Here is a 23,230-nt window from a genome sequence, read left to right as displayed (position 1 = left end):
TATGTAATCTTAATTACATGACTGTTTTCGTAAAACATACGTTAAACCATGATTTTTAAGAACGGGTGTTACACGTTACAAGTCTACCCTTCTTAAAAGAGGTTTCGTCCCCGAAACCTTTCTCATTTCTATTAGACACTAATATCCTTTCCCTTACTCTATCAACACGACCACTGGCCCATCTTAGTAACAACCCTCTTTCTTAGCTATTGGTTCATTCATCATTCTAATACCCATATATCATGTGCATTATACATCTTTTTGTTCACCTCAACATTCTTATTATTTTCGTCAACTATACAACCTTATTTCGAAATTTATACACACACATATATGTCTAACTTTGACTGGTACCTCCTCATGTTAGGTAACTATCAGTCCTTGTTTCATAAATCATTCATATAACTGACTTATTCCTAATAAGCTCTTACTATCCATACTATACTTTCACATAACATTCTCATTTCCTTGACCGTTTACAACAGGTCAATATTCATATTTATTCGAACTTGTACTAACACTTTCATTCATATGATCCGTTTATAACGGGTCTAATACCTTCATCTCATTTCTTAAAATTACATTCTATACGTATATCATATAACATTTAGTTCTTGTTTTGTTATCGCAACAAAACTATTAATTCATAGTCAACTATACATGCTTTAACTACAAGGTTGACATCATTTTATATTTCTATAGTTACTTGTATCATACGTACCTTTACGTTACCTTCAAATTATCCTATTCATCTGACATTACAACTACCCTTAATTCCTGCATTACTTAATCTACTTAAGCAAACATGTCGTGCAAATTCATACATTGTTGACTTTTCAGAAAGTCAATCATCTTACCTACATGCTTTCATCATATGATCATGTACTCATCTAAACCTAGTCAGCCATACCAATGATATTATTTACATTTCATAATCATGGTGAAAGACACACATGTACATAAGTACATGATCAACTAATTACATATATGCACATGTATCACCATTTCAACTCACACTAACATATTCGAAATACTATAGTTGACAATCATATTCAAAAACTAGAAATTTGACATAATCTCAACACCATTCCTTACTAGTAAGTCCATATTTCTCATACTTTATCTTCAACTTACCTCATTTGTCCTACATTACTATTCTTCTCAAATCATGCATCACTAAAGTTGCCTACACAAGCGCATCATATAGGTTCTTCATACGAGAGTCTAACCCATACCCGAAGGTTTCGCTCATAACTTATAAAACGTAATTCTCAATGACATGGTTCTCTCCTTATGTTAATTATAAGGAATTAACCATTCCATACTATACCATACTCCTTTCACCACTCAATTTGCAGGGCGATTTCGATTTACTAATTCATACTTATCCGTCATAATTAAAACACTTTACTTACCTCGATTTCATTCCATACTACAACGATCTGTAAATCAGATCTGTCCACCTTCTTCACGAGTACTAGCCAGACCAGGCTAGATTCCATTCATCCATGTAATGTGCCTCTATTCGAACACATCCTTCACCAATTCTGTTGGTTTCATCACATCAAAGATTCTAACATTACCATCAAAAAAATTTAACAGTTAGTACTTTTCATTTCTCACACGAAACTTTTTCATTCTAGTTACTTAGTTCGCCAACCTTCATAATTTGATCTTTCAAGGCCAACTAACATTTCTTATTTATCGTATATGCATCGAGGTATACGTTCGTACTTCTTTCCATTCATGCTTACTTACAAAATCATTCATTACGTTATTTCGGTACTCATGACCAAGCTTACCCTTTTCATTCGTACTTAAATTATTGTCTGGGTCATAGCCCGCCCTACATTACGACTCCTACGGATCAATTACTAACACATTTAACACCTAACGGGTTTAAAACTTCTTTCTTTCATTTTAAAATTTAGCTTTGCGAGCCCATTATGATCATCCTTTTGTTCATTTACTTTACATTTACTCATAGAACTCGTTTGACATAACTATGGTCAATTATCGACACAATACTGATGTGGGTAAATTTTATCCTTTATATGTTTTAAATCCGTCTTGTGGATTCAAACATTCCCTTCGAGCCTTTCATTCCTTGAATCCGTCTCGCGGATTCAAACATTCCATTCATATTTTTCAATCCTTACACGTGTTGAATCCGTCTCGCGGATTCAACAGATCATTCATACTTCATTCCTTTCATGCTTCGAGTCCGTCTCGCGGATTCCAACATATCATTCATACTTTCATTTATGAAAGTCTTACATTTCTTTTCACCCCCCCACGTCCACCTACTACCTAATTCTAACGGACATACCTGTAACAATTATCACGGTCTCACGAACGTCATATGTTTCTTGTGTACTGGCCAGGTACACAATCCACATACTAGTTTCGTGCCTTCGCGTAATCGCCACCTTATGTCCGCAGAATTAAGTTTCGGCACGTGTAACATTTTCAAAACTTCCTTACTCTGTCATTATATATTTCATTTGAAATTTTCTTTTACTTGCTTAATTATACCATTTCATGCACCAATAAGTTAAATCTACGTACCTCGGTCAATATGTCATATTATATACCTTGGTGCCGGCGCTAGACCGCATTTACAATTCATCCTTTCCAAGCAATCATGCTGACCTTACACATAACATACTGTTAGTTATTTTCAAACACATACTTAAGCACATACTTACCTTGGCTTCTGCCCTTAGATCTTGATCGAGTCTTAGATTGTGCGGGTCCTTGGTCACGAGAGCACACTGGTTTGAGTTCAAGTATTTACCTCCTTCTACTTGATTCTCTCAAACCCGGGCTCTGATACCAACTTGTAACACCCAAACACGCTTTAACTGAAAAGACGCAGCGGAATTTGTACTATAAAAATTTCTTTCGTTAAAACATTTTTGACTTACTTGCAAGTTCATTATAAAATACCTTCTTACAATATATGTATCTTTTGTACACATTTACAAAATAAAAGCATAACTTATAACTATCATTTTACATAATCAAGTATTCCCGTACAATCTAACTTGTGACTCGGTCTTCGATCTCCGCTCCTCAGTGATCCTCCGTGACTCATACAACCTACACTTACCATACAATTTCAAACATTAGTACACGATATGAACGTAACAAGTTTCATACACTCTTACTTTCTATTCCGTTATCCCTTTATACTTAGGCATTTCCGTCTGAGTATCCATTCTCCAGAGAGACTTCATCATTGTACCTGTATTATTCTTCATTCTCAAGGTACACTGTTATTTGCATCAATACACAATCATATTGAAATCATATGAACATACGTACTTACCTTCTGGCATTCGGTTATACATGCATACTAGCATCCGCATATATACGTTCACACCTACACGCGTATGCACCTTCACACTTAAATACATAAAACTTACACCCATGTATGACTCCCCGCATACGCACCTACACCGTTACCTACATATATACTTACCTACGTACATATCTACATACTTACACCCATACTTAAAACGAAACATAACTATACACATACATACATTCATTAGTGAAATCTATACATAAATACATACATACATACATACATACATACATACACACACACATACCCACGTACTTAATTCGTTACCCCGCATACTCGCTTACATACCCCGATCTTATTCGCACATCTTAAACGCTTTCAAAAATATCTATCGGGTATGTTTCGGTTCATAAAAATGAGGTTCATACTCATCCATAACTTACCAAGCCATTTAGTAGGGTTAAGGATCATTATAGAAGCTTAACAAGGCTTGGAATGGGTCCACGGGGTCCAAATTCGAAGGAAAAACAAAGAAATCCACAAACTTTACATTTGTACCTGACCTCCACCGTAAGCTACGGTGGCTACCGTAGCTTACGGTGGCCCCAAAAGTCCTACGGCAGCCTTATACTGCCTTACGGCAGAAATAAAGCCCCAATTCCCACCGTAACTTACGGTGGGCACCGTAAGCTACGGTGACGCCCAGATCAGCCTTCCATTTCAAAACTAAAATTTGCATAACTTGCTCGTTTTGCATCCGTTTCACTTGAAACTTGTTCCTAAACATCCGTAAAACAATTCCTCACATATTAGACTAAGATTCTTTCCCCGGGTCCTTAATCATTACCCGTATTATTACCGTTACCTCACTTATTCTTATTTATCCGACCCGTTTGGTCCCATAAACTACCTTCGACTATCTAGATCAATAGTTATCTTAATACTTTCAATCATTTCATACCTTACATGACTTCCCTTCATTTAATATCCAGAATAAGTTCTTATGTATACTAAGAAGTGAGTCGGAAGTCACTTACCTTGTGCATCCGTGCTCGTAACCGCTTCCTTGTCTCATATTGATCCGTTAGCCTTCCATGCTTGGTCCATGCTTGTGTGGTTCCAATTCTTTCATGTCGTCATACCATAATAATGTTAGTATTCATGCTCTTTCAAATTAACACACATTTACCAAATTCTTATTTACATTGACTTTCTCTATCACGTATACGACATGAATTGTCAACCACATTGTTCAATATCTTAAAAATTCAAATTTCATTATCTTACATAACACATAATCGATCTAACACATATCCCATGATCTCTCAATTCTTTCATTTGTGTCAAATACTTAATCATGTTATAAATTCTCGGTTGACTTTCAGAAAGTCAACCTTCTAGCATATAACCTCCAACTTATGAACACGCATTCATGTTGATATAGTAGGCCATAATGATGACATCATATTCATTTCATACATGATGTTGTATGACTCATAAACTACATGATCACCTAGTTACACAAAATCAATTTACACATACTTACATTTTCATAATCCTACATTTGACAACTACATACCAAGTTAGCCATTTTAATGAAACGTAACATCATACTTAACTAGTAGCTCACAACTTCTTCACTTAGTACATGCTCATCCTAAATTACCATTAAGCCAATAGTCCGTCTCATGGTGTGCACCACTTTTCAAGCATCGGGTACTAATTCCTAATGCATACTTTCACGGAACCATCTCATCAACTAACTACTCACATGTATTTCATCCAAAACACGTATCTCATGCTAACTTAACTATCTAACATAACATTATCACATTCTACACCAAATTACCAAATTCTTGCAATAATTTCACTTTCTAGCTTCGCCTAGACATTTCATCAAACTAACATTTATGCATAATGTATAAGTAATTCAAGCATATTCTTTCCATATTCAAGCAAGATCACTTTGTCATAAATTTTGCATCATGTTACCATCAAAACCTACCACATATCCTATGCATCAACATAATCATCAACATACACATATTCATCACGACTATTCTCATACTCATTGACATAGGTTTCATTCCAAATCACTATGACAACCAAAATTTAGCCATAATTCAACTTAAACATGATAGCAATAGTAAACTTTCATCCTAATTTGGATCAAACTTACATATTCATCAAAACCCACTTCATGGTTGTTCATCAAAACTAAAAATTAAGGCATACCTTGGCTAAAGCTTGCTTAGATAATCACTTTTAGGGCTCATGCAAGTTCGATTTCGGCCATAATCCATCCCATTCGTTGATTAGGGTTTGAGAGGGGTTTCCCCCTTTCTTCTTCTCCTCTGATCGAACACACACACACACACACGCCCAGGTGTGTGTGTGGGGTTTTTAATTTTTATTTTATATTTTCTCTTTCCATTCTTTCCAAATCAACCCCCTCATGTTTGACACTTGCTCATAATTAACCCAATTTCATGTCCTTGTTTGTTTTGACTAAGCATTTAACTAGGTTCAATAACCTAATTACTACATTCTATTTTATTAGACATGGGGTCTTACTAACAAATTTAATAATTCGGTTTTGGGGCGTTACACTACAACAGCCTGAGCTTCCCGAGTGGAAGTGGGAATGTGTAATTATGGATTTTATTACCAAGTTACCGAAAACCAGGAAAGGAAACGACACGATATGGGTCATAGTCGATAGGCTGACTAAATCAGCTCATTTCTTACCCATCAAGGAGACATATAGCTCCGATATGTTAGCCCAACTATATGTCGATAAGATTGTAGCTTTACACGGCATACCTGTGACCATTATCTCCGACAGGGATACCAGGTACACGTCACATTTCTGGAAGAGTTTCCAGCAATCTTTGGGCACGCGCTTAAACTTTAGTACGGCTTACCATCCACAGACGGACGGTCAAAGTGAGCGTACTATCCAAACGCTAGAAGACATGCTTCGTGCATGTGCGATCGATTTAGGTGGTAACTGGGATAAGAACCTAACCCTAATCGAATTCTCCTACAATAATAGCTACCACACCAGCATAAAGGCTGCGCCTTTCGAGGCATTATATGGTAGGAAATGTAGATCGCCGGTTTGTTGGGCGGAAGTAGGAGAGGTCCAATTATCGGGACCAGAGATAGTTTTCCAAACGACGGACAAGATTGTCCAAATCCGGGAACGTCTCAAGGCTGCCCGTGACAGGCAGAAAAGCTACGCCGATCCAAAACGTAAGGATCTTCACTTCGAGGTAGGTGAAAAGGTGTTGCTTAAGGTATCGCCCTGGAAGGGGGTGATGCGTTTCGGCAAGAAAGGTAAACTGAGTCCGAGGTACATAGGACCTTTTGAGGTCATTGAACGTGTCGGATCAGTTGCCTATAAATTGAATTTTCCTGAAGAGCTCAATGGAATCCATAATGTGTTTCACATCTGCAATCTCAAGAAGTGCTTCGCCGATGAATCATTGGTGATCCCACATACAGATGTGCAGATAGATGAGAGCTTAAAGTTTATAGAAAAACCTTTGTCGATTGAGGATCGGCAGGTAAAGAAGCTTCGCAGAAAGCACGTACCAATTGTAAAAGTCAAATGGGATGCTCGTAGAGGTCCTGAATATACGTGGGAAGTCGAAACTACAATGAAAGAGAAATACCCCTATTTATTTGAGTAAATCTCGGGTCGAGATTTATTTTAATAGGGTGAGGATGTAACACCTCGAATTTTTGTGTCCAATGATGTGTTAACACGTGTCATTTGATTACACGTGGCATCTATAATAAACAAAGGACTAATTTTGACAAACCTTGAAAGTATGTAAATTCGATGGTTATAAATGTCAACAAGGGAAAATATACTGTATAATAACCCTAAATAATGCTTGTACCTTCAAACGAATAAATCATAAATCGTACGGAAGCGAAACGCGAAAGAAAGTGAGAGATTACAAGCTGCAGGGGTTAACTGTGTCAACATGTTTAAATTATACCTCTGAGTGACCCTTTAACGTTCCCAAAGCTTTGTAACAGTATTTTACACTCACTAGAATATAATATATAAATTTCGCGAAGTTTCGTTATGAAACAAGAAAATTACGATCGAATTCGTAAGAGAAGGGTTAAAAGCGTCAATGATATAAATTAAGGCGTTCTGAATAATAAATAAATTAACCAGGGGCTTAACAATACGGGTAAATAAGGTGAGGTCCCTAATCGTAATTAATTGAGGGCCTTATCACAAAGTTACCCCTTCAAACCCGAAAGGTCAGGTAATTAATTACCAAGATTCTTAATCATTACAAAAAGATTTGAAAAAGATTTAATTTTAACCCCTTACGGACCGTAAAGGGTATGCCTTACGGACCGTAAGGAGGGGGAATGATTGCTGAGATCCGCCTATGGCTTACGGACCGCAAGGCCGAAGCCATACGGTCCGTAAGCAGCGCCCAGCGACAGAAATGTGGCTGTTGGCTTTGTTAAGCGGCCAAACATGAAGTGATGGGTTTTTCAGAGGTATGGTTGCCCCCTACTCGACCCATAATCCTCTAGGACACATGCCACTGATCCACATTCATCTATAGCATGAGTTGTAATGATCTAAAGGCTTGTCCTTGGCTATAAATAAGCACCTTGTGCTCACAACTTTCATCACAACTCAAACACTTCTATCTGATCATTCCAAAAGCTTTCAAGTCTTTTTCTCTGCTCTATAATCAAGTCTTAACTTCTGTAAGTTCCTTAGAACCTTTGTGGTTTGAATTATGCTTAGTATATAGCTAAAAACCAAACCGTCGTAAATACGGTTTGACTATTAAATAAATCCGTGATGGTTCTGTCTTATGACGAATAAAAGGTAGTTATGAGTTGGTATTAATGTGGGTAATAAACCTCTAAAAGGGTTCCCTCTGATCACCACTCTAACTATGTCAATATCGAGTCAAACATGCGGTTAAAAAGTCAACAGAAAGCTATTTTCGCGATTTATGCATAATCTGTAATGTGTATGCTATGAAACCTGTTTAGACACTCATAAAACATGATATTAAGAATATAAACTTGTTTGCGCTCGTTTGAATCGACCATTTGCTATGTTGAACCGGTTCGGAGCCGAATGTCGCAAAAGGTTGACTTTTGCTTTGACTGCAGTTCTGACCCGTTTTAGTGAGGTATAGATGTGCCTTAGGACTCTCTTAGGACCAGGTCACATGATGGTATAGACCTCTGTGATCGGTTCATGATTTGTCCGAGTCTTTTACGTGTTTCCGTTAATCGCCTAAAAGTTGACCGTAACGCCATTTCGAAAATAAAACGAGTATTTCGGACACGTGAACGGACCAGAACCTTGCTTATTAAATTATAAGCATGTCCTTAAAGTTTCACGTCAATCCGAGGTCTAGAATGAGAGTTATGCTAATTAGCGCAATTAGAATAAACTTTTGTAATAAAAGGCGCAATTAGCATAACGCCTATCTAAACCAAGATTTCGTCACCAAAACTTTTACCCACTGTTATAAATTAATATTTTGGGAATTTTAAAGATTTTTAATAATTTTTACCTCGCTCATAACCTGCGGTTATGGCTACGGTTCGGTAAATACCGAATATGCCCTTTTTGGCCAAAACTTGAGTTCTACAAGGTCTTTTGACCCGATTCCAGTTGCTACTGATTTTAAATAATAAATAAAGTATTTTAGACTTTACAAACTGTTCGGGAAACTCAGATTTCCTGTAGAACTCGAAAAGCTCTTTAAAAGTCTTTAAAATAACCGAAAAACCCCTACGGGGCGTAATAATAACTTAAACTCGTTACGGGCATCACGGAAGGTATCCTACTGATACCACAACCTCTTTAAGGCATATTGACTTAGGAAGTAACCGTAAGACTCTCATGGTTAACCGTTTCGCCTATTGCGCGCACGGTTCGGCTTATGAAACTAGTTTTCATAAATTAGCCGATACGGGTCAAATTATATTATTTGAACCCCAAATTCCAGAGTGTGAACCATAAACCCATATAACACAAGTATCTGAACTTGTTGGGTCAGAATCACCCTCCATTCTTGGTTTTCGCCTTTCCGCGCGATTAAACCATATTTATAATCCGGAACCAACCGGTCTAGGCTACGGCCAATATAAAGACTCGTTAGGATTCTAAGAGGTTAATTAAAACCTTCGTTCCAGATTAGGAGCCCCAGTAAAAGCTATCGGCGATTTAATCAAATTAAGGAATATACTTGCAAAGGTAAATACTTTAACTTATTTCCCCTATACGGGCTTGGGATACGGTATGTTAATACCGCTTGATTGAGCATTATATTTTTCCATTGCTTAGGTGGTTAATTAAATAATATGATCGGCTCATTTAAACAGTTTTGTTTCTTAAAAGCCTTTGGGGGGTTAATGACCGTTGTCCCGGATATCCTTGGCATCATTTTACGAAATGGCCACGACCATCGACATCCCGGTGTAGGCGTACACCCGGTATATATTGTCGACATTTAATTAAAAGACGTAGCCGTTGGTTTTTATACTATGGTTTTACGCAATGTGGTGTGTCTATTAATCTTTAACCCGGCACGACCCGGGCTACTGAACGCATAAAAGAACATGTAAAACGTTCACAAGATTTTAATAATTTTCCCAAGTTATAAAAGAGTTTGTGCCTTGTGCATTCAAATCAATTTTAATAAACATTTTCAAATGTGTCAGTTGAACGTATTTACCAGTGTAAACTGACGTATTTTCCCCAAAAAGATTAAGTGCAGGTACTATACGAAATGGGCTGGTATTGGTTCCTAAGCATCGTAAATAGTCTCGCAAACTCGATGCTGTGTCTGAATGAACAATACTTTATTATTTGATCCGCTGTGGATATATTCGACTTCTGTAATACATTTGATATTACAACCAGAGGTTGAAGTTTATATATATTTATCTTTAAGCTTCCGCTGTGCATTTATATAATTGTGTGGTTGACTATATTGTTGCCAACATCGTCACGGTAATCCCCCACCGGGCCCACCGGTGATACACGTGGAAATCGGGGTGTGACAGGTAACATGGTGAAAACACTTATATATAGGAAGTACCAGCGGCGTATCCACAATGTTTTGACCATGTTACGCCCGTTTCGTTATTCATGTCATGTTACGTTCCGTGTCTTACCATACGCAGCAGTACACTCTATGGTTCTCATGCGCTTATTACTATAATCCCGTGTGCACCCGCGATTATAACAATCGTCGCATGATCCGCATATCTTTTACTAGTTGCGTATGAATCAATGTATGCATAAATTTTGAAAATAAGATTGCGAGTGTATAGAAAAGTAGCATATAAGCACATTTGTGTTCCAAATAGTATAAGACCAACGCAAGCGAATCCCTCGGGTTTCGCTCGCGTACAGGTGCGAACGTATAAATTTTGAGTATGAATAAAAACATAAGCATAGTATAAGCCTTAATATGAACACGCATGTGAGCATAACACAAACGTATGAATACGAGTACGAGTACAAGTATAAACATAACGTGTACGGAAAATGTGAGTACAAATTCTGAGCATAAACGAATAAACGGGAGTATAAACATAAATCGTATAAACTAGAGTATATATGTGAGTACGAGTATAACATAAATCTTATAGATATGAGTATGAATTGTGTGAGTATGAATACATATATAAGTATGAGTATAAACATAAGATGCATGAGCATCGATATGAACGTGGTTTCAAATGTAAAACATGAAGGTTTAAGTATGAACAAAATATATGTGCATGAATATAAGTGTAAACAAAGTTGTATAAGTGTATATGAAAACATAAAATGTATGAATTTGAACGTAGTATAAACATGAATACAACATAAAATAGCGAGTGTATGTATAAACGTAACACGTATGAACTTTGAATCACGAGTATAACTTAATTGTTTAGGTGTGAACATAAGTGAAGGCATAAAATGTATAAATATGGATATAGGAATTAATGATTTTGTTTACAGTATAAATCGAAATACACAAGTTTATGCGCGTAAAAGATTAAAAGTTTTGAGTATGAAAGAAAAAAAAGAACGAGTGACGTGCGTGAGATTGTTGTGAGATATTGATTAAAACGTGTAAAATGAAATACATATATAGTTGTTTGCGCAAAACGTGAAGTTAAAATAGATTGAGTTGTCATGGAATATAAAATCTAGTTTGTGAATGTAAGGAGAATGTAAAAGAAAACATCTTTTGATTATGCGAAATGATACTTTGTAAAAGAATGGAAATGCTATTATGGTTTTAAAAGAATTTACATAGTTGAGAACTTGTCGGTTCCTATGAAGTTTCCTTGCCCACGTGTTTTGAATTTAATTGGCGTATCGAGCGAGGTTTTGAAAAGTTCTTGGGGTTAACAAGCTTGCATCGTTTTAAGTAACTTTTATATTAGAAAGTTTTGAAGTTTATAGATTCTTGAGGAAAAGTTGATCCTTAGAAAAAGGAGTTTGGTATACGAGCTTAGTGATTGTTGAAAAATGTTTTATTGGTTTTGAAAAGGATTTTTAGTAAATGCTTAAATAATACTGGTAATATTTTTATAGGTGTGTGCGAAAAAGTTGATTTGATTCTCAATTAAAAATAGAAAATCTCTAGTTTAATGATATGTGATGAGCTTGTTTTATTAGTTATGTTGAATACAAAATTCGTGGGCAATGGATTTGTTAGACCGACTAAGTTGACGAGTAGTATTTCGCGAAATTTTGAATATTGAGAAACAAGTGTCTACGGAAAAGTTAAAAATTTCCCGTGTGTAAGATATATGAAAATATAGATTGCAGGGTAAGAAGATCATTCATATGAACAATGCATTTTGAAATACTTAGAGATTTGACTAATGATAAACGATTTAGATGTATAAATGATCGTGTTTACATAACATAGTCTATTAAAAGAAAGTATCGGTAACGATCACCTAGGTAAGGGAATCACCCCTAACCCATTGGTGAGGTCGTTGTAAGATGAGAAAAGAAGCGGAGTTAATCGTCAAGGTAAGGAAATCACTCCTATCTCGACGATATGTCTCCACTTGTTGTTACAAAAAAGAAAAAATGTAATTGAAATTACGAGAAATTATGCATGTTAGTAATGCATAATCGTATGAAAAGTAATAGTATGATGTGTGCGCAAAAATGAAATCTCAAAAATGGTTCAAAATTGACAAGAGAGAGTTTCATCATAAAAGATCAAGAATAATGAAGCGTAAGTTTGATAAAAAGAACTTGGATGGTTCCAAAATGGAACGTTGACTAACCAAAGTGGTCGAAAGGTCCTTTGAAATTGAAAACATGCTTTGGCCTAATAGGTGAAATACTCTCGCCGACAAGTCGGTTAACGATATTCACCCTTTCGGTTACTACATGCCCCAATTCAATCGAAAATTCGAGACTTGGCGAGATTTATAAAAATCAAGGAGTGGGACTAGTCGACGAGGTGCGGGTTTCACCCCTAACTTGACGACTTCGTACCCTAAGTGTGGTTGGTACTCGTTGGGTCAAAATTTAATTTCGACACGTTAACATTGGTCCACTAGAAATTGAATTTGAAATTTGAAATTTGAAATTTCCATTAAGATGTGGATTTCACTCCTAACTTAATGGTGTAATTTTGTGCAACAAAATGAAATCAAGCGGGATGAGAGTTGTTTACCAAATTGTGGGTTTCACGCCTATTTTGGTAAACTCGTCTCTTTTGTACAATATGAGTTGTCGGATTTAGATTAATCGAGTAAAATGTATGAGGAAAAGTGTATGTTAAGGATTAGACGAACAAGTATAAACATGTCAAGAATGGCACATAAAGAATGGAATAATGAAACAATTATTAACTCATAAAAAGTATGTCACAAATAACACATAAATGAGAGAACCATGAAACAAATATTGACACATAATAAAACAAGTATAGCATGTCAAGCTTTAACACACAAGTGACAAATCATGCTTAAAAGATCAAAAGAGAATCAATAAAAGCAAATAAAGTTGAAGTAGTTTCAAGCAAAACATACGAATAAAGCTCTACTATAGACTAGGTTAAAGCATTCCTACTTTTCCTAATTCCCTATAATTATGGCTCTGATACCAATCTGTCACACCCCAACCGATGGCGGAAACATCGGGATGAGACGAAGTGTGTATAGATTGCTAGAGACGTCATAACACTATGTGACAATATTTAATTAAATTCAAATTTCATTTCAAAACTAAATGTCATACAAGATTTCAAAGGAAATAACAACATTGTTTCAACAAATAACATAGCAAACAAAAGATAGATAAATCTAGGTGTGTATCTAGTCCACCCTAAACTTGTTTCATCATTCATCCACACTTCAATAATCAACCTGCAACATGTATTAAAATAGAGTTCAATGCAAAAGCAAAGAGCGAGTATACAAGTTTGTTTACATAGCTTAATAGAATAAAAGGCTCAAATCCAACATGATTCATAATATGTGAATTACTAGTATGCAATTTTGGCGTACACTATGATCAAACCCAAGAATCCAACGCATAAAATAGCCTAATCCCAATTGATAGCGGGATGGTAAATGTTTAACTTAACAATACCCCAAGTTTAACGAGCGGTGCGTAAATCCTATAGCGCTATAATTGTCAAGGTGGGCTAGCAAAGTTAATGAGCATATACGTTCCAAATCGTTCAAATAGAGCATACAAGAATCATAAGTAAAGCACATTAGTTTCATGTTTGTACAAGGATTGAGTATGTTTAGTTTAGTTTAAAGATGTTTGCATAGTTATACATTTGCATCCCAAAGTGAAAAGGGGAAAAAGGGATCGAGTATACTCACAAAATTGCTAAGTCTTCCGATTATCCAAGTGTCGACGAGTGTGAGGTTAGGATGATGGAACACCGATGTCACCCTATATGGGCAAGCGAAGGTGTATGAGTATTCGGAAACTAGGACAGAGGATTCGAAGTAGAACTTAGAGTATAACTAGTCGATGGTTAAGTATATATATATTTTTTTCGTATATAAAGTTTATACAAAGATTTTAATCTAAGTTTATCAATAATATTATAGAAGTTTTGTCAAAAAGAAAAGAAATTAAATAAATAATTAATTAAATAAATTACATTTATAATTATTGTTATAAAAATTTAATTGAATACAATACATTTTCATTAGTGGTTCGACCATTAATTAACATAAAACAATAATAGTGTATATTTTATTTATAGTTTATAAAAATATTAGAACTTCGAAAGGTTTTGTTTTACAAAATTAACGCGTTTCGATTTACGGAATTTTACGAAAAACGGGCAGAGTTTCCTCTGTTTTTGGACGATCCCGACAATACAAGTTGTCGATATAATACTCAAAATTCAACGATTAATCAACGTTTGTAAACAATGTATATAAGCATGTGCCAAAACAAAATATAATTAGTTACTAACTATATCGATTCGAGCTCGGTTTTACATAAGTAATACTGATTTAAAGTATAAAAGTTACAAGATTCGCGTAGTTTAAATTTTACTGAGCTCGTGTTGACCGGTTTGACCCGACATCCGAACCCTTTCCATTTGTGATAAGGTTGGATTTGTTTTTCATATAACTTGTGATGAGATGCCAACCTTCACCATTTAAAACAAACCGAACATAATCCCACTGCGTTATATCATTCATCACTTTCAATTAAAACACCAATTGTTTCTATGTGTTATTAAAGCGGATCGTTAAACATAAAAAAACCAACAAAGGACAGAAAAGAATATACCGAATACAAATCGAGAACAACAAGACTGATGATGACCGGAACCGAAGCTCAAGACCTGAAACAGAACTAAGCTGACCCAAACAAAACTCGATCCAAAAATATTGTCCACCACCATTGCCGATGTCGCACCACGCTGAACCATCACCACCGCGTCACCACTGAAGTGGTGTCTCCGGTCGCCGATTGGCGGCGGAGGTTTGTCACTCGGGCCACAACCACCGTCCATCAAACATCATCATCGTCACTATTACACCACCGGAGAAGAAACATCACATGACAAACCGAAGAAACATAGAACTAGAAGGGATCTGATAAAGAACATTAAAAGGTTAAAGCTTACCGGAGCTTTGTCGAGTGTTTGACGGAGAACCGAACTCGAGACAACGGGCACCACCGTCGTCGCCTCCACTACCGCCGCCGTGAGCGGCGACGCCGCTCCCTTTCTCCTGCTTGAACCGCCACTCGACACCATCTTCGTCGCTGCTGAGAATCACACCGCCACTGCCACTGATGTTCATCGGATGAGGGGGACTGTGAAGCGGGGTGAGTGCTGTCGGAGGAGTGGGGTGTCGGCTACCATCGCCGGCCTTCCTTGTGGTCGCCGATCAGTGATCGAGGTGGAGGAGAGGTGGGATTTGGTGTCTGTGGTAACATTTAAGAGTTACAGGGATGAAAAGATAAGGGTCCTCATGTTTGTGTTGTGAGTGTTCCTTGGATTAGCAGACTTGAAAGGGAATAGGAGGTGACATGAACGTGTGGCTGCATATACAGTGAAGGTTAGGGTTTTATAAAAAGAGTTGAAGATTATAACTAGTTTTTATTCTAGGGTTATATTAAGTGGGTTGGGCCCAGGACCCGTTAGCGTGTTTTGAGCGGTCCAATAAAAATTCTAAAGCCCCTTTATCGACCCGAACGTCGTAACATGTCGTAATTTATTATTATTATTATTATTATTATTATTATTATTATTATTATTATTTTTATTATTATTATTATTATTTATTTTTATTTGTATTTTATTATTATTATTATTTTTTACAAGGGAACACGTAAATACGGGGCGTTATAGTCTCCCCTTCTTTAGGGAATTTCGTCCCGAAATTTATTCAGAACGAGGACTTGAAAGGGTTTTGGCAAACCGAAGAGGATTGTAAAAAATAAAATAAAAGTTGAGGCTTGTAAAAAGGACAACGAAGAATAATAGGGTATGAGGGTGAACGATTGATCTACTTACGATTATGAGTATAAGAATAGCTTAAGTATCGGATAGACGAAAGTAGTGTTAAGAATGAGGTCTCGTCGTGGATAATCGGATATAATGCGTTTGTGAGCTGTTTAAAGGTTGTATTAGGTCAAAGGGTCTGCAAAACACTGAATTTCTCATGGCACGTTTTACGAGAGTTTGGTAACATGGTGAAAACACTTATATATAGGAAGTACCAGCGGCGTATCCACAATGTTTTGACCATGTTACGTCCGTTTCGTTATTCGTGTCATGTTACGTTCCGTGTCTTACCATACGCAGCAGTACACTCTATGGTTCTCATGCGCTTATTACTATAATCCCGTGTGCACCCGCGATTATAACAATCGTCGCATGATCCGCATATCTTGTACTAGTTGCGTATGAATCAATGTATGCATAAATTTTGAAAATAAGATTGCGAGTGTATAGAAAAGTAGCATATAAGCACATTTGTGTTCCAAATAGTATAAGACCAACGCAAGCGAATCCCTCGGGTTTCGCTCGCGTACAGGTGCGAACGTATAAATTTTGAGTATGAATAAAAACATAAGCATAGTATAAGCCTTAATATGAACACGCATGTGAGCATAACACAAACGTATGAATACGAGTACGAGTACAAGTATAAACATAACGTGTACGGAAAATGTGAGTACAAATTCTGAGCATAAACGAATAAACGGGAGTATAAACATAAATCGTATAAACTAGAGTATATATGTGAGTACGAGTATAACATAAATCTTATAGATGTGAGTATGAATTGTGTGAGTATGAATACATATATAAGTATGAGTATAAACATAAGATGCATGAGCATCGATATGAACGTGGTTTCAAATGTAAAACATGAAGGTTTAAGTATGAACAAAATATATGTGCATGAATATAAGTGTAAACGAAGTTGTATAAGTGTATATGAAAACATAAAATGTATGAATTTGAACGTAGTATAAACATGAATACAACATAAAATAGCGAGTGTATGTATAAACGTAACATGTATGAACTTTGAATCACGAGTATAACTTAAATGTTTAGGTGTGAACATAAGTGAAGGCATAAAATGTATAAATATGGATATAGGAATTAATGATTTTGTTTACAATATAAATCGAAATACACAAGTTTATGCGCGTAAAAGATTAAAAGTTTTGAGTATGAAAGAAAAAAAAGAACGAGTGACGTGCGTGAGATTGTTGTGAGATATTGATTAAAACGTGTAAAATGATATACATATATAGTTGTTTGCGCAAAACGTGAAGTTAAAATAGATTGAGTTGTCATGGAATATAAAATCTAGTTTGTGAATGTAAGGAGAATGTAAAAGAAAACATCTTTTGATTATGCGAAATGATACTTTGTAAAAGAATGGAAATGCTATTATGGTTTTAAAAGAATTTACATAGTTGAGAACTTGTCGGTTCCTATGAAGTTTCCTTGCCCGCGTGTTTTGAATTTAATTGGCGTATCGAGCGAGGTTTTGAAAAGTTCTTGGGGTTAACAAGCTTGCATCGTTTTAAGTAACTTTTATATTAGAAAGTTTTGAAGTTTATAGATTCTTGAGGAAAAGTTGATCCTTAGAAAAAGGAGTTTGGTATACGAGCTTAGTGATTGTTGAAAAATGTTTTATTGGTTTTGAAAAGGAGTTTTAGTAAATGCTTAAATAATACTGGTAATATTTTTATAGGTGTGTGCGAAAAAGTTGATTTGATTCTCAATTAAAAATAGAAAATCTCTAGTTTAATGATATGTGATGAGCTTGTTTTATTAGTTATGTTGAATACAAAATTCGTGGGCAATGGATTTGTTAGACCGACTAAGTTGACGAGTAGTATTTCGCGAAATTTTGAATATTGAGAAACAAGTGTCTACGGAAAAGTTAAAAAATTCCCGTGTGTAAGCTATATGAAAATATAGATTGCAGGGTAAGAAGATCATTCATATGAACAATGAATTTTGAAATACTTAGAGATTTGACTAATGATAAACGATTTAGATGTATAAATGATCGTGTTTACATAACATAGTCTATTAAAAGAAAGTATCGGTAACGATCACCTAGGTAAGGGAATCACCCCTAACCCATTGGTGAGGTCGTTGTAAGATGAGAAAAGAAGCGGAGTTAATCGTCAAGGTAAGGAAATCACTCCTATCTCGACGATATGTCTCCACTTGTTGTTACAAAAAAGAAAAAATGTAATTGAAATTACGAGAAATTATGCATGTTAGTAATGCATAATCGTATGAAAAGTAATAGTATGATGTGTGCGCAAAAATGAAATCTCAAAAATGGTTCAAAATTGACAAGAGAGAGTTTCATCATAAAAGATCGAGAATAATGAAGCGTAAGTTTGATAAAAAGAACTTGGATGGTTCCAAAATGGAACGTTGACTAACCAAAGTGGTCGAAAGGTCCTTTGAAATTGAAAACATGCTTTGGCCTAATAGGTGAAATACTCTCGCCGACAAGTCGGTTAACGATATTCACCCTTCCGGTTACTACATGCCCCAATTCAATCGAAAATTCGAGACTTAGCGAGATTTATAAAAATCAAGGAGTGGGACTAGTCAACGAGGTGCGGGTTTCACCCCTAACTTGACGACTTCGTACCCTAAATGTGGTTGGTACTCGTTGGGTCAAAATTTAATTTCGACACGTTAACATTGGTCCACTAGAAATTGAATTTGAAATTTGAAATTTCCATTAAGATGTGGATTTCACTCCTAACTTAATGGTGTAATTTCGTGCAACAAAATGAAATCAAGCGGGATGAGAGTTGTTTACCAAATTGTGGGTTTCACGCCTATTTTGGTAAACTCGTCTCTTTTGTACAATATGAGTTGTCGGATTTAGATTAATCGAGTAAAATGTATGAGGAAAAGTGTATGTTAAGGATTAGACGAACAAGTATAAACATGTCAAGAATGGCACATAAAGAATGGAATAATGAAACAATTATTAACTCATAAAAGTATGTCACAAATAACACATAAATGAGAGAACCATGAAACAAATATTGACACATAATAAAACAATTATAGCATGTCAAGCTTTAACACACAAGTGGCAAATCATGCTTAAAAGATCAAAAGAGAATCAATAAAAGCAAATAAAGTAGCATGCAAGTAGTTTCAAGCAAAACATACGAATAAAGCTCTAAAACTATAGACTAGGTTAAAGCATTCCTACTTTTCCTAATTCCCTATAGTTATGGCTCTGATACCAATCTGTCACACCCCAACCGATGGCGGAAACATCGGGATGAGACGAAGTGTGTATAGATTGCTAGAGACGTCATAACACTATGTGACAATATTTAATTAAATTCAAATTTCATTTAAAAACTAAATGTCATACAAGATTTCAAAGGAAATAACAACATTGTTTCAACAAATAACATAGCAAACAAAAGATAGATAAATCTAGGTGTGTATCTAGTCCACCCTAAACTTGTTTCATCATTCATCCATACTTCAATAATCAACCTGCAACATGTATTAAAATAGAGTTCAATGCAAAAGCAAAGAGCGAGTATACAAGTTTGTTTACATAGCTTAATAGAATAAAAGGCTCAAATCCAACATGATTCATAATATGTGAATTACTAGTATGCAATTTTGGCATACACTATGATCAAACCCAAGAATCCAACGCATAAAATAGCCTAATCCCAATTGATAGCGGGATGGTAAATGTTTAACTTAACAATACCCCAAGTTTAACGAGCGGTGCGTAAATCCTATAGCGCTATAATTGTCAAGGTGGGCTAGCAAAGTTAATGAGCATACACGTAAATACGTGGCGTTACACTTGTGGTGTAGGTGGGTGGTGCTTAATGGTGGGGGAAAACAGAGAAAAAGGTGGGGGTGGGTGGGGTTGGGTTGTTTTGTTTTTATAGAGTGGAGAAGATGAAGGGTAAATTTGTCATTTCACATCCACTTAACGGAGAAAACTAACCGTCATCCACTCCAGGGACTATCAGTAACAAACTCTCAACCCACAGGGAGCGCCGGTGTAATTTCCAAAAGTTAGGGACTATTGGTGTTATTTTGCAAAACCACGGGGACTATCTGTGCATTTTACTATAACGTTTAAGTCCAGTTTTTTAACACTTGTACTTTTGATATTGGACTCAAGTGGTTAAAACATATAGACTCAAAACGTTATAAATGAGCGGTTAATGAGTAGGAGCGTTAAACTTTTTTATTTTGAACTCAAGTGTTTAAAACCACTAAAACCCAGTAACTCATTCCTACCCCTAAAACTAAAAAAAATGAAATTACTAAAAGTTGAAGAAAATCAACAAAAAAAGTTGTACGATACCGTTGTCCGTACGGTACCCGTGATCAGGGATGAGCAAATGTTATCGGGTAGCAGTACCGAATTTCCCGAACTAAATGAATTTCAATATAAATTCGGTACCGACTTTTAGCGTTTTCTGTATCAGGCTGGTGTCGATTTTTTGCTTTAATGTACTAATACCGAACTTGACCGTACTGAAAAAACAATAAAAAAATTGTCACATGGCAGCCAATGAATGGTGCAATAAACCAAGCACTATTCATTAGCTTGGTTTATTAATATATAGATAATATATAGATAATTTGAAGGGCTATTACTTTTTCAACAGGTGTGATCCAAATCATTGTGTCTTGAATTACTTTTTGTATGTATATATTATATGACACGCGGGTCCGTAAGGCGTCAACCATCGTGTTTCAACATATCATGTCTAACTTAGTGTAACCTATATAAGCATTTCAGTTGGATAAAAAAGTAACGTAAATCGAATTTATACTTTATAAAAGAAATGGAATCGAACCCGGGTTGGTTCGTTTAGTGGGATTCCTCCTAACCACTACACCACCTTTACCTTTGAAACAAGACTTACTGGCGTTAAAACCTACGGTAACTCATACGTCAAAACGTAGAACTGTTGAAAACGTACATAAAAATAAGCATCAAAAACATATTACATTTGATCCAGCTAATTTATGAAAAAAACTATCTCAAAAAGTAAATTTATGTTCTTTGCCTTGAAATGTGAATTTATATTGACATATACATAAGTTAAGCACCTGAGTAAATAATTTTTTCTAATTTACCTTAAAACATAGAACAACTAAAAATGTACATAAAAATAAGAGTAAAATGCACGGATAGTCCATGTGGTTTGGTGAAATTTCACCTTTGGTCCCCAACTTTTTAAAATTACACTCTTAGTTCTAGTGGTTTGACAAGTTGTTACTCAGATAGTCCCCAAAGCGGATGGAGGTTAGTTTTTCTGGTTATGTGGGTGTGAAATGACAAGGACTATCCGAGTAACAACTTGTCAAACCACAGGGACTATCCGAGTAACCTTCATCCAGTTTGGAGACTATCCGAGTAACAACTTCTCATACCATAGGGACTATGAGTGTAATTTTGAAAAGTTGGGGACTAAAGGTGAAATTTCACCAAACCACAGGGACTATCCGTACATTACTCTAAACATACGTATGAAAATATATTATATTTGACCCGACTCGTTCTGAAAAACTTTAGGTCAAAACGTGAAAATGACATTAGATAGTTTAACATATAAACCTTAAACTATAACATGTGTATGTTAAATATCTATTTATAAGTAATAGATATTTTAGGTGATATTAAGAAAAAAAAGGAGAGATGTAGTATAGAAAATGCAAACAAAACTACAAAAAAGTCAAGGATGAAAGTATCAAAGAAAAAACAGGAGGGATGTAATATAGAAATTGCACCCACTTTACCATTCAAGATAGATAGAGTATACAGTAAATTGCCAAAATCGTTTCTGAGGTTTGAGCGTGTTTGTCATTTTCATCCAAAACAACTTTTTTGTACCATATACTCCTTTATTTTTAGGATTTTTTTTGACATTTTCTTGATTGTATGATATTTTTACGCTGCAATGGTTCCCTAACATTCCAGTTAAACTATGCTTATGAACGACCAACAATAAGCCTCTAGACTGGTTGTAATACAAATGAGTTTTTTTTAATTATTTATATATTTTTTTGTGTAATAAATTTAAAATAAAATTAGAATAAGCCGATTTACTAAATCTAGTAAGTTGTATATCTTCTACATTTACAATTTTTTTATATTCTAAATTCAAGAATAACATAGTTCAAATTTTACTTGGTAAAAAACAAAAATTTTAAAAATAAGCAAATCTGAGATGTTTTTTTTTTCTTTCTATGAAGGGCTTTAAGTTGTAATGTAATTTGTAATATTAGTTACTTTATTTTATGCAAAACACTATAATACACGTTAAGAAAGATGCACATCAACACCCAAAACAATTTAGAAATTGAGAGTGAGAAAAAACTGAATATATATTTGTTTTTTTTAAATAACAAAAATAAAGACATTTATCTTTAAAATTGCAAATTAATAAAAACAAGTTAAATATATACTAATACATACGTAAATAAAAATATATAACCTCGTAATTTCTCATGGGCGTAAAAATTTACACTTTACTCTTACTATGTCTTTTTATGTATATGTAGTATTTAATAATTTATAATGTGATCCCAAAAGTTTCAACTAAATTTCGATCATGTCACTCACTTCAATTTTGAATGGAGGGGTACAACTTAACCGTAAATCCCTTTATTTTCAGATAACCATTAATTGTGAAAGATAAAATTTGAATGGTCAAAATGAAATACAATAAAAGTTTAGTAGTGTTAACAACTTGGTTTTTTAAATATATAATAACTAGGTTAGAACCCCGTGTATTACACGGGTTGAATAAATGTAATTTTATATATTAAATAATAAAAAAGTTATATCTTTATGAAACTCGCATATTGTACGGGTTAAATAAATGTAATTTTATAT

At 35.1% G+C, this 23,230-nt stretch overlaps 1 long non-coding RNA gene across 1 annotated transcript; it reads right to left on the bottom strand.

The window, feature by feature from the left end:
* Window positions 1–14,136: 14,136 nt before the first annotated feature.
* On the bottom strand, window positions 14,137–15,890 carry LOC110914693. Its single transcript, XR_002578514.2, has 3 exons — window positions 15,454–15,890; window positions 15,114–15,357; window positions 14,137–14,255 (listed from the first exon to the last, which is right to left on the bottom strand). It is a non-coding gene; the product is annotated as an uncharacterized LOC110914693 (long non-coding RNA).
* Between the last annotated feature and the right edge of the window lie 7,340 nt (window positions 15,891–23,230).

The sequence above is a fragment of the Helianthus annuus genome, chromosome 15 (assembly GCF_002127325.2).
Source record: "Helianthus annuus cultivar XRQ/B chromosome 15, HanXRQr2.0-SUNRISE, whole genome shotgun sequence".
NCBI classification, from domain to species: domain Eukaryota; kingdom Viridiplantae; phylum Streptophyta; class Magnoliopsida; order Asterales; family Asteraceae; genus Helianthus; species Helianthus annuus.
The sequence above is the reverse complement of the archived record's forward strand: the minus strand, read 5'-3'. Positions and strand labels throughout refer to the sequence as shown.